Genomic DNA, 11,881 nt, shown 5'->3' with positions numbered 1-11,881 from the left:
TAAGTCTCTGAGGACCTATTTTCAGAACATCTTGGTAAATATGTAGGAATATGAAGTCCTGAGTCAGGGAAGTAAGTGTTTAACTTTATCAGACACCAACTCAGTGTTTCAAAGTGGCTCTTCCATTGTGTATTTCCTGCAGTAAATATGAGAGAGGTTTCTCATTCTCTGCCATTGTGAAAACAGAATTTTCTGTCACTTTCAGTTGAGTATGCTTCTCAAGTGTAGCCACACACCCATCACTGACAAATGCACTGTGAGTACTCTTCCTGTCCTCCTCTGTGTCCATCCAGAGTCAGAATGCCATCTATTTATGAAGAGCAAATTGAAATGTAGATACAGCTTAGTCATCAATTATTCTTTTTATATGTAGGGTTTTCTGCTGCCTCTAAATATTTGTCAGTTCAAGGAAAAAGAATTTTATTTTTCTACATGTTATTTTAGAAAAATATCACTTTTGTGAAGGTATTTAATACATATCAAATTAATTTTAGGGTATAACAAGATTGATGTCTAAGGTTCTTTTTTCTCTTCACATATGTAGTTATTTCAGCAAAATTTGTTGAAAACATTTTCTTTTCCCAATTAAATTTCTTTGTCTTTTCTCTTTTCTACCCCCGCTCAATTGACTATATATGCTTGAGGTTGGTATTTGGGTCTGTATTCTCCTGTCAACCTATTTTGTTATGGAAGTGGGTTGTTTATCTAGTTACTATATTTATAGATGATTTTTTGGTATAAGTCTTCTCTGTTCTTTTCTTTGTTCCCTTTTGCATAATGCTGGATACTATTTAATAGTATGTAAAATTTATAATATTAGTTCACAATTTTATCTAAAATTAGAAAAGTAAATCATTATAAAAGTTTTAATTTATTTGTATATGTATGTGTGTATTTCTGTACAGGTACCTATGAAATCTAAGATTGGGTGTTACATGCCCTAGTGATAAAGTTACTGTCAGTTGTGGGCTGCAAACCAAAACTGAGTCTTCCATAAGAACAGGTAATGCTCTTAATTGATGAGCCATGTTTCCAGGCCCAACTTTGAGATTTTAGTTGGAATTGTTTTGGATATATAAACTCATAAAGGAAAAATGTCATCATAAAACCATGGATCTTCAGAATAAAGAGTATTTCTTTAAGTCCTCTTAGTTTTGAATTTAGGAACAGTACAGTCCTAGGCTGTGCTAAGATTACTATTTTATAACTTTAAAATGTTGTAAAACATTTTACATTTTGATTTATATAATCTTCTACTACTATATGAAAATAAAATGTTTGTATAGTGAGCCTGTGTTCTTTCTTAATGTATTAATTAGCACTAGTGGCTATATATCCACTAAGACTTTCTAAAATAAGTAAACAAAGTATATGTGAACAAAGACAGCTTTACATCTTTATTTCCTGTATTTACAGCTTTAAATTTATTTTTCTTGCCTTACTGCTTTTGATAGTATCTTTAGGTGAGTGTTGAACAACAGCAGAAACCCTGGCCATGTACTTAGAGCACAGGAGGAGTGCACTCGGCTTTTCATCTTTGGCTATCATAGCCCTGGGCTTTTGCAGAAGCCTTCTATCATGCAAGGAGATTCCTAATCAAGTCTTTTACATCACAGTTCTTATTATAGCACTTACTAAGTTAAAAAAAATACTCAGAAATGTTTGTCTTTGATTTTAGAGATTTGGCGAATTTACATTGATTTGCTTTCAAATTTTACCTTTATTGGATTTTTGAGCTAACACTTATTTGATTGCAGGGTATTACATTTTTTTCCCACATTGCTGGATTTTAACATACATATATATATGTATACACACACATATATACATATATATAAAATTTTTAAATTAGAGATTCTCCATGTAGTCTTGGCTATTTTGGAATTTTCTTAGACCAGGCTGTCCTCGAACTTTAGAGATCCATCTGTCTTTGCTTCCTAAATGCTGTAATTAAAGATTACAGTGTTCAGCATTGATAATATTTTGTTTTTAATAATAATTCTGACGAGAACCATGAAGAAAACTGGCCTATACTTTTTTATTTTGTACTATCTCTTAAGTTTTGTTAAACAGATTATCTATTCCAAGAAACAATTAGTAGTGATTTTTACCTCCTATATTTTCTAAATCTATTATACAGGATGAGCATTATTTCTTCCATGAATGTTTTTTGGGAATCCTTTTGGGAAATTATTTGGAACTCAGGCTTTCATTTCAGGAATGTTTTTGATAGAATAATTAAGTTCTTCATTAAGTACAGAATAAGTTAGACCTATATTTACAGTATTAATTTTAATAACATGTTTTCAAATGAATTTGTTTTATCAAAGTTGAAATTACTGTCATGGTTTTTTATAACAGTTTCTTATTTCTTTAAAATCTATATGAATTGAATTTTAATAACACATTTCTTTATTAATGATGTTGGTAATTTATATACTTCTAACATGTATGTTAGGATAGATTAAATCCTTTCAATATTTCAATTTTGGGTTCATTTACATATCGCTTGTATTTTATTTGACGGATTCCTGGTTTTGTTACTTTAATTTCCTCCTTCTTACACAGGAGTTTAAAGTAATACATTTTTCTTTTCTTAACAAGGAACTCAGGACGCTGATGATTTTGCTCTCCTGCAGTTGTGAGCCAGGGCCCCTGCGCTGTTTCTCCAGAGCCATGGGAATTGCCTCTCAATCTAGCAGGGCTACCACTGATAACAGACAGCACTTCTGTGTTTATTATGTGACGATCTCTTTCTTGCATAAACTCCTGTCATCTATTTTTCTTTGTAAGCACTTTAAGTCAATATTTCATTACTGGTTGGTGTTTGATTGTTCCTCTAATTGACAATATTCCCACTTTTGGATCCTTTTGTGGTTTTTCTCTGTTTGATTTATAGAAATTGGACCCAATATCTATATGTGATTTTTTCCACATTTTTGTTGACATTTTTAGCTATGATTACTTCAATTATCATTCATGTACCATACTTTCTCTTGCTACCTACAATAAATTAAATATCTCAAACAATTTTTTTTTTAGTTTAGATACTGTACTTTAAAATAACATTCAGTTTTGTCTTTTTCTTCTGGAGACTATGTCTGCGAGCTACTGGTACTGTTTACTGGGTTACCTGATATATTTGCAGTCCTTTTCCTTTTGGAATATTTATTTATTTGGTTCTCTGGCTCAACCTAAGGTCTAGGTCTTTAAACTATTTTTTTCTTTTTAGTCTGTGTTCAAGTTTTGTGTCATTTCAAATCTCTACATTAAAGATTTAAAGAAATATAGACATCATGCTTTTTTTTTCATAGCTCCATCTATTTCCTTATTTTTCTTCATAAATTCTTTTAAGACTTGAATATATTTCTAATATTTGCTTTAGATACTTATTTCCTAATGACAGCTTCTTGACCATCTACATACATCTTTCTACTGGCTTCTTTAAGGAACACAGTTACACATCACGCCATCCTGCCCCTGTGACAATGTCTTACCATGTTACTCAGATATTGATGTTACTGGTTGATGACCTTAATGTTGTCGGAGCTTGACATTATGGTTTTTTGAACCTTGCATTTCTATAGTATAGCCCTTCTAAGTGTAAGGTGCGAAATTTACTGAACAGCTCTAATTTTAAGACTCAATCTCATGCGTGTGGTGTGTGTGTGTGTGTGTGTGTGTGTGTGTGTGTGTGTGTGAGAGAGAGAGAGAGAGAGAGAGAGAGAGAGAGAGAGAGAGAGGTGGGGGAGGGAGAGAGAACAAACTAGATCCTCACCATAGTTTTCCCTCCTCTATTCCTCCAAGTCCTGCCCCCTCCACTCCTCTGCTTCTCTTCAGAAACAAGCAGGTCTCACACAGATATCAATTAGATTGGTATGAGACCTGCGGTTGAAAATGACTCCAAATGAGATTCTGCTATACTCATAGTCTGGTGCCTATCCCAGTTATCATTGGAAAGGCTTTACCAAGCAATGGATAAAAACAGATGCAGAGACCCACAGCCAAATATTAGGTGGAGCTTGGGGAATTCTGGGGAAGAGGGGGGAGGAAGGATTTTAGGAGCCAGAGGGGGTCAAGGACAGCATAAGAATACCCATAGAACAAATTAACCCAGGCTCATAGGGAATCATAGAGACCAAATTGCCATCCAAGGAGTCTGCATGGGACTGACCTAGAGCCTCTGCAAATATGTTACAATTGTACAACTTGGTCTTCATGTGATCTCTAAACAACTGTCTCTGACTCTGTTGCCTGCTTTTAGGACCCTTTCCTCCTACCTAGTATAGCTGCAATAGAAGAGGAGATGCCTTGTCTTACTGCAACTTAAAACTCCATCTCTTAACCTGGTCTCTAGTAAGATGCTTGTCACAGCTTTTCTCAAGGTCTTTATAGTACTTAAATATGGGTTTGGAAAACTGAATAGACTTGAAGTATCTATAGATGTTCCTCTCCCAACAGAATGCCATTTCCTTATGAGAAAAGAGTTTTGTCACATTAGAAAATGAGTTACAGTAGTTATGAACATGGTTATGTGTCCTGCTTTCTAAATACAGTCAATTACTATGTACAAATGAAATCAACAGGCTTACAAGTAAAGAAAACGACCTTAAAGAACTTATTTGCTTGGGAGATTGGTAGCATGTGACACAGGTTGGTCATACAGTACAAAAATGAGTCTCTCCATCCTCGTTGATCTTTCAGTCTCATTCTAAACAAGTGTTTGTTAATAAACAATTAAATACTGTTTGATCTGAATCTCATTTCACAGAAACTAAAATACAAGGTACTAGGGAAAGTTTCCAGGCTCCAGAGTCAAGTTCCAAGCATTTCCAGAAACTACTTATTCTGAGATGAAAGACATCTAAGGCATATACCACCAATTCTAATGGGATACATCTCCAGTTAAGATCCTCCCCCAGGTCTCAGAACTTGCTGTTGATTCTTCTCATATATTTGGTCATTTTATTAAGAGGCAGCAAAATGGAGATCAAAGATTGAAGCAATGAGTGACCAAAAATATTTCTCGAATCAGTGAACCTGAAACTCCCTGTTCAATTCTGGCCATCTCTCCTGCCCTTTAGAACTCTGTTTCAGGTTAATCTCTTCCAGTTTTGGCCTGTAAACCACCAACTATTATACCAGGCCAATCATGCCAGCAAATCACTGTAACAGACTGATTGTTAATTATTTGCCTTTATTTCTCAACAATATTGCAGGTGATGGATGGTAACCAAATGCACAATAAGATGAGGTCTTCATGTACTTTATGTTTCAGTTAGGCAAGAATTTCCCCAAACTCAGAGCTGACAGTCATCCTGCACATTGGTGTAAGTACATGTTCTCTGTAGAAGGTTCTTCCTTTGTTATGATTTTAGAAAGGCTAGTCATTTTAAGAAACTAACTACTTCCTATTGGTCCTTAACCCTTTAGCTATGAGAAGTCCTGAGAGGCCACTGCAGCCTATGACTATTGGCAGTGATCTTTATCTTTACTCTCTGATCCTTCTGGTGGACCTTAGTTCTTACTGCTTTATCCAATCTTAAACCAGCTTGTAATCAACTTAATTTTTAAAGTCTTTGTACACATTAGGTAATATTTGTCCTCTGAACTCCCAGGGGAAATGTGGTAACTGCCCAACGAGGAAGCCCTACCCTTCATTATTCAGCCACAGCTTGAAGAGTACTCTAATTCCAACCTTCCGCCCTCTGACAGCCCAGCTGCATCAAAGGCTGTGTTCCCTGTTTGTTTGTTTTTTTCCTGAAACAGAATCACCATTTCAAACTGAATCATCCATTACTAAAGGATGGACTCTAGTCCAAATTTTAAAAACATGTGAGCCACAGCAACTCTGAATCGGATTATGACTTATGTCAGAGTCTGGACATCTGCGGTCCCCTCTCCTTTAGCCTCTGGATCCCTGCATGCTGTTCAGGGGAAGTTGCTGGCTTCTGAACTGAAGGTTTGAAAATAAAGGCATTCTCTTTTATGGAGAATAGTCCTTCAGCGATTTAAACAAGCAGCTTTGTGATCAAAATAATTCATAAAGGAAAAGATTTATGAAGAGACTTCACGAGCACACAATGCATTTTTTAAACTTTGTTTTTTAAATAAATCTGTCAGTACACAAGCCAAAGCAACACATCTGAATGCAATATCAGTGGACACACCCTGAACTCCTCTTCTGTGCTTGCCTAAGACTGGTGGAAAAGGGAAATATTTCTCTTTGTCTTCTTGTTAAATACTAGTTTAAAACAAAATTTAAAACACTAATTCCATGCTTTAAGATCCTGTACACATTACTACCTCCTCATATAGAAAACTTGTCTTTAAAAAACATGTTTTCCATCTACTGTTCGTTCTTATTTAAGAAAATAAAAAACAGAAAAGAAAGAACACAACTTGTATGTATCCCTCTGGCACAAGAGCCTGTTCTAATCTCCTTTATCAGGTTTGAGTGATAGCTCTGCTCCATGAGTATTGACAGGGCCGTCCTGTTTCTCAGGCTTTCGTTTCTCTCAGTTGGAGAAGGATACAGTGCATTTTCACATTCTCAAAGTCTGCAGTTGTTTTTATATAAGAAGCAATTTGCTTGGGTCACGTCAGGTCGAATGGGATGCCTGCCCAGCTCTTGGTTTTAAAGGAAAAACATACAGAAAGACACAAAAACACAGCAGTTTCCTTCATTAAATTCCACTCTACCTGCCATGGGCTTCTAGCCACAATGGAATTTCCCACCCTGGCCTAGCCTAGCCTAACTTTTATTTTTAGGGATTTTTTCCCCCTTTTAAATCTTATGAGCTTTCTTTCAAGTGAACTCTGAGGCAAGGTTTATTAAATGATAGAGTAATTGCCTGGTTTTAGAAATGCAGACTCAAGAAAAAAATGCCAAGTGACCTTCCATAATATTGCTCTATAACCACCCTTTGGACAATAGCCTTTAAAAAAAAAGGGCTCAGCACAACACAGCTATACAATTGAAAATCAAACCTGGTATCCTGAAGAGAATGGGGAAATGAATGGCTCCAGCGTTCTCCTCTACCTAAATGCATTGGATAGAGACAATTTTAGAGAAAACAGGACATATATAATATATAGGATGAGAGAGGTGGGACAAATGAAGAAAAGAGGGAGGAGTTGTGGTCTTTTCTACTTAACTGCAAGAAAATTTTAGAGGAAAAACATGGGAATACATAATATATAGGAGGAGAAAGGTGGGAGAAATGAGAGGGAGGGAGGTAGGTAGGGAAGTAGGAAAGGAGGGAGAGGGAGGGAAGGAGGGACAAGAGGGGGGGAGAGAGAAAGAGAAAGAGAGAGAGAGAGAGAGAGAGAGAGAGAGAGAGAGAGAGAGAGAGAGAGAGAGAGAGAGAGAGAGAGAGAGAGAAAGAGAAAGAGATGGAGAGAGAGAGGAAGCATGTGCACACTGCACTTATACACAAACACAAGGTTTTGGGCCTCTCTTTCCTGAAATTTCTGCTTCTGCCCTTGCCTACAGGCAACTGATATAATCAGTATTGTTCATGTGGATTATCTGAACTATGAAAAGCAACAGGGAGAACTTCCCAAGAAACCCAGACTGGGACTGTGTGCAAAGCTTGGTCTGTGGCCTAAAGCTAAGTAGAATGATCACATTGTAGGCACTGGGCTGGGCTAGAAAGGAGCTCAGTACCTATCCTTGCCTAGAAACGGAATCCTAGTTTGGAGTGGGGTGTGGGGGGAGGGAGAAACAAGGAAAGAACAAAGGAAAAGAAGGGGGGAAGGACGGACTAGTAATGAGGGAGGAAAATATTCCTTCCTGTGACCTTTGCTTAGCTTACATATAAAAACGAAAACATGCGATTTGGCGGATGCGGATCTCATTGCCCACACATTTAGCAATAGCTTTGTCAAAATTAAACCAGATGCCATGTCAACACACTTTAGCTCACAAGTTTGCTCCTTCACTCCTTATTTTTAACTGGCGTTTGCCTAATCTCCCTTCAAAGGAAGCTGACTTTTCAGGTATGTTATTTGGACCAAGCATTCTTATCTACCTGGGGATTGGGCCTTTTTATCTCTAAGCACCTGACTGCTCTTGTTAAGCTGCCAGGTAATACAGCCACTCCTTTAGGGTCCCAGCACATATATAGACCAAACATTAATCTATCCTGCCTGGCTTCTAGAACCATGTGCTTGCTGCTTGGGGCTATTACGTGAATTTGTGAGTAAACAAAACCTGTGAATTTGAATCTGGAGCAAGAAGAGCAGCAGTGTATCAAACTCTGCAGAGGTCTATGCTGCTGTCATATTATGGACAAGTTTTCTTTATGGATGCTGCCTAAATTGTACTCTACTCACCACAGGCCTCTAGCCAGTAGGATAGACTCTGTGGGTACTGCATGGCTATGTGCTATTACTCCATCTTAAGTATCAGATAGTTACTTTTAAAAAAAATGCCATCTTTCTCCAAGAAAATAAAGTGGCTCATCCTGACACTTAACAGTAATTTAGTGATTTTAGAATTCCTTCTAACTTTATAATAAATGTTCCTGGGACTTGTGAACTTATATTTAGACAATCTGAGCATTTCAGCAGTTCTGTGAGGTTACATATTCTCATCAGGACACCCGTACTATCTGACTTTGAGCCACTATTTAGTTTGTGGATGTGCTGGTAAAGTGATCCTCCAGAAAACGATAATTAAAGGCAAAATGAGGAAACTCTCCCTATGTTTTAGATAGAATATGAGGATTAATGGTGGTAATGAAGGGTCTAAGAATCAAGGAATACATTAACCCTAAGAAGGAAAATGGACTTAATGGCCATATCAGTCAGTCTTCTGTACCATCATTATAACAAATGTAGACCAAGGAAAGCCTTAGCACAAACAGAAACATGTTTGTGTACAATTCTTAAAAACAGTCCTGGAAGTAGAGGACATATCTTATAGATCTGTTATTCACCCTACTGAACACATATGCACACTCACATACACACATAGTACTGGCCTAAGTCCAGATCTACTATTAAGTCAAATTAAATTGTCATCTTTCAGTAATTTCATAGTTGCTTCAAATATATGACGGAGAAGAATAAAAGTGAGAAAACTTGGGTGGCCATAATATTTTTTTTTAATACCTTATTAAAATAAAAAAAGGAACTCAGAGAAAGGGAAGGGTGGATAGTGGAGGGTACAGAGAAAGACCAATGTCCTCTGCAGTGAGTAACGGGACAAATCTTTTCCAACACCCTGATAAATGACGGGTCCATTGCAGGTTCCCACAGGGTACTTAACTTGGAGGAACAACTCAACACATTTTGCTGACTAAATGAAAGAATCACTTGGTGCAAGGAGCATATCAGGAATTACACATGGATATGGTTGAATCAAACTTTTCTAGCCAGGAAAAAGCTAAACTGGTATGGGCACAGTTTTTGGTCATGTTCCCTATAAGGATGAGGTTTAAATGCAAAAGACCAAAATGTTCAGTCATGAAAGCTGTAGTTGGAGCCTTAAGTAGGACATGAACTTGAAGGCCACCAGAGTTTGTATGCAAAAAGGCATTTAAAATTTTGGTCTTCCTTAGGGAAAATAATATAAACAACAGTTATAGTTTTATATATACATATAAAGCCCTTTGTACTTGTAGTAAAAACAATAACAGCAAACTTAAGAATACTATGTTCCTGAAACATTAACAGCCCAGGGTCTCTTACACAGAACAATCACTAGAGAGTTCAAGTTAAATCTAAGAGGTTAGTAGAGAACAGGCTATTTTGTACTATCATAACAATTCATTATAATTCATTATAAGGCAGAATGCAGGCATGATTGTTAATGTTACTTAGCTGATGGTATATTAACATTTCTTAGTAGTATCCTGTCCTGGGACTTTAAGAACAAGCATAATTTCTTTCAAGCTCTGAGCAACCTTGTGACATTGGGTCTTCAGATTCTGAGCTTATGGACCAGTAACTCTCTGACTTTGAGTCTTTACATTCGTTTTTCCACCCAACTCAGTTTATTGACTGCCTCCTCCATCTGTATGAGTTTGGTAGGCTTGGTCTGGATCCTGGAGGCACTGTTAGGTTGCTCTTGCAGAGGCATAGTCTCTGGTTTTCACTAGAGGTCATCTCCCAGGATCACATACTACATCTTAAGTCAATCTCCTTCCCTATCCATTTGTCTTGATTCTTCTTTCCCTCCCTCTATATTTTCAGGGAAGAGCCAACAGGCTGTATAGGTCTAAATCATGGTAGAAGTACCATCTAAACTGGCACGTCTGATGTGCCAAATACACTGCCTTGAAAAAGTGTAGTGTGCTTTACACTATTAAGAAATGCTTTGATTTCTCTGTGTCCATAGAAATGTTATAAACCACATTATTTCAATGGCAATACAACCGACTTACAACATATCCATTAAACCTTCTGCCTTTAAGTTGCCTATGAATACGGCATTTCACCAGGACACAGTGAATATGAGCAACTTCTATTTGTATGTAGACAGAAAGAAACAAAACCATTCTTTGCTTATAAATACTCAGGAAAATGAGGAAAGGCTTTACAACCTCTTTCTTACTTGGCAACTGGTTCAGTTTTGAAGAACTCAGTTCAGAATCTGGGCACAGAGCATCTGCAACTCTGATTTCATAACACAAGGGCTGGGTAAGCTGCTGGAAATGTTTTAAACGAGAGAAGGACTATTTCTTTACTGCAAGGAAAGTGTAGGTATTGAAGGGGCGCTGAACACTGTATGCATGGCAAACTGCTGTCCTTTGACTGAGAATCTATGCTGGGTTTATAGAAATAGACAGGTGGGAAAGTGTGTTTCTTTCCCTTGATCCATTTTTTGAGTGAAAATCCCTCAGAAAAAGGCTTTGCTGAAAACAATACCAATGAACCACTTCTTGTGAATGCAAAAATTAAAATTAAATATCTTCTGGACAGATAGTTCAAAAATAATGACAGAAAAAGACTGTTCCTTTGACATTTTAGTTTACATATGAACTATATAAAAGTAACATAAAGCTATTCAGTATAGATACACTAGAATTTCCTTCTAAGGTATAATCATGCCTCTTGAAATGTGTACAAAATGTAAAATTTCAAGGTTCCTATTACACATAACATATCTATAATGAAACTGTTACAAGAATGGGTTAATATACATAACTTTATTATTTCATTAGATGAATATAACCTGTAGATTGAAACACAATACTGACATGAACCAAAATGTAGCCTAATTGGAGTTTATAAAAATGAAACACAGTTGGGGAAAAGTGGATTTTATTATACTATACTTACCAAAGTGTCTACTCTATTCTATTTCAACTCTGCTACAGAAAACCTTTACCCAAGAAATTAAAGAACTGAATGAAACGTTATTTTATTAATTTAAAAAATTACAAATAATGAAAATGTGGCACGGATGTTATAGCGATATTATTTGGAAACAAGATGCTTGTTAGTTAACACTATGCTTACAAGATAGTATTCAAAAGGTATTTCAACCACAACATTATAGAGCCAGAAAGTTCTTTTCTCGGTTAAGAGTTTTAAAATGTTACATGCCAATTTATGAAAGAAAATAATAAATTTTAGTTATTTATTATTGAAACATGGTCCAAGCACAAAGAATTCTAAGCACTTGTGAGTAAACTCCAAGAAAACTCCAAGAAAACTAGAGAATAGTCTTGTGATCCCTGGTTCTTCAAGAACATGGGATTGTTCTTGGAAGGTGCCTTCATGGCCTGCCCAGATGTAGGTAGGAGTGAGTGATTTTGAGCAAGCTACTGAATCAACAAGTACTGCCGAGTTTCCTGCTGCAGGAATATGACAGCATCTGACTCTTGTGAGGACGAGTTTTACCACCAATGTTAAGTTCGGGAGTCTAAAC

At 36.6% G+C, this 11,881-nt stretch overlaps 1 protein-coding gene across 21 annotated transcripts in view; it reads right to left on the bottom strand.

Annotated features, from left to right (window-relative positions):
• The window catches only part of Zbtb20 (zinc finger and BTB domain containing 20), a 737,287-nt gene that overhangs the window by 299,983 nt on the left and 425,423 nt on the right, over positions 1 to 11,881 (bottom strand). Inside the window, exon 1 of one of the 21 annotated variants that reach the window (XM_031363903.1) lies at positions 6,991 to 7,007. The exons of the other annotated variants lie outside the window; for them this stretch is intronic. The gene's annotated coding sequence lies outside the window, so the exon portion shown is untranslated. Of the gene's footprint in view, positions 1 to 6,990; positions 7,008 to 11,881 lie in introns of those variants that run through there. 21 annotated transcript variants of the gene reach the window in all.

Source organism: Mastomys coucha, unplaced genomic scaffold (assembly GCF_008632895.1).
Source record: "Mastomys coucha isolate ucsf_1 unplaced genomic scaffold, UCSF_Mcou_1 pScaffold12, whole genome shotgun sequence".
In the NCBI taxonomy this organism is placed as follows: Eukaryota; Metazoa; Chordata; class Mammalia; order Rodentia; family Muridae; genus Mastomys; species Mastomys coucha.
This window is presented reverse-complemented; position numbering and strand designations above follow the sequence as displayed.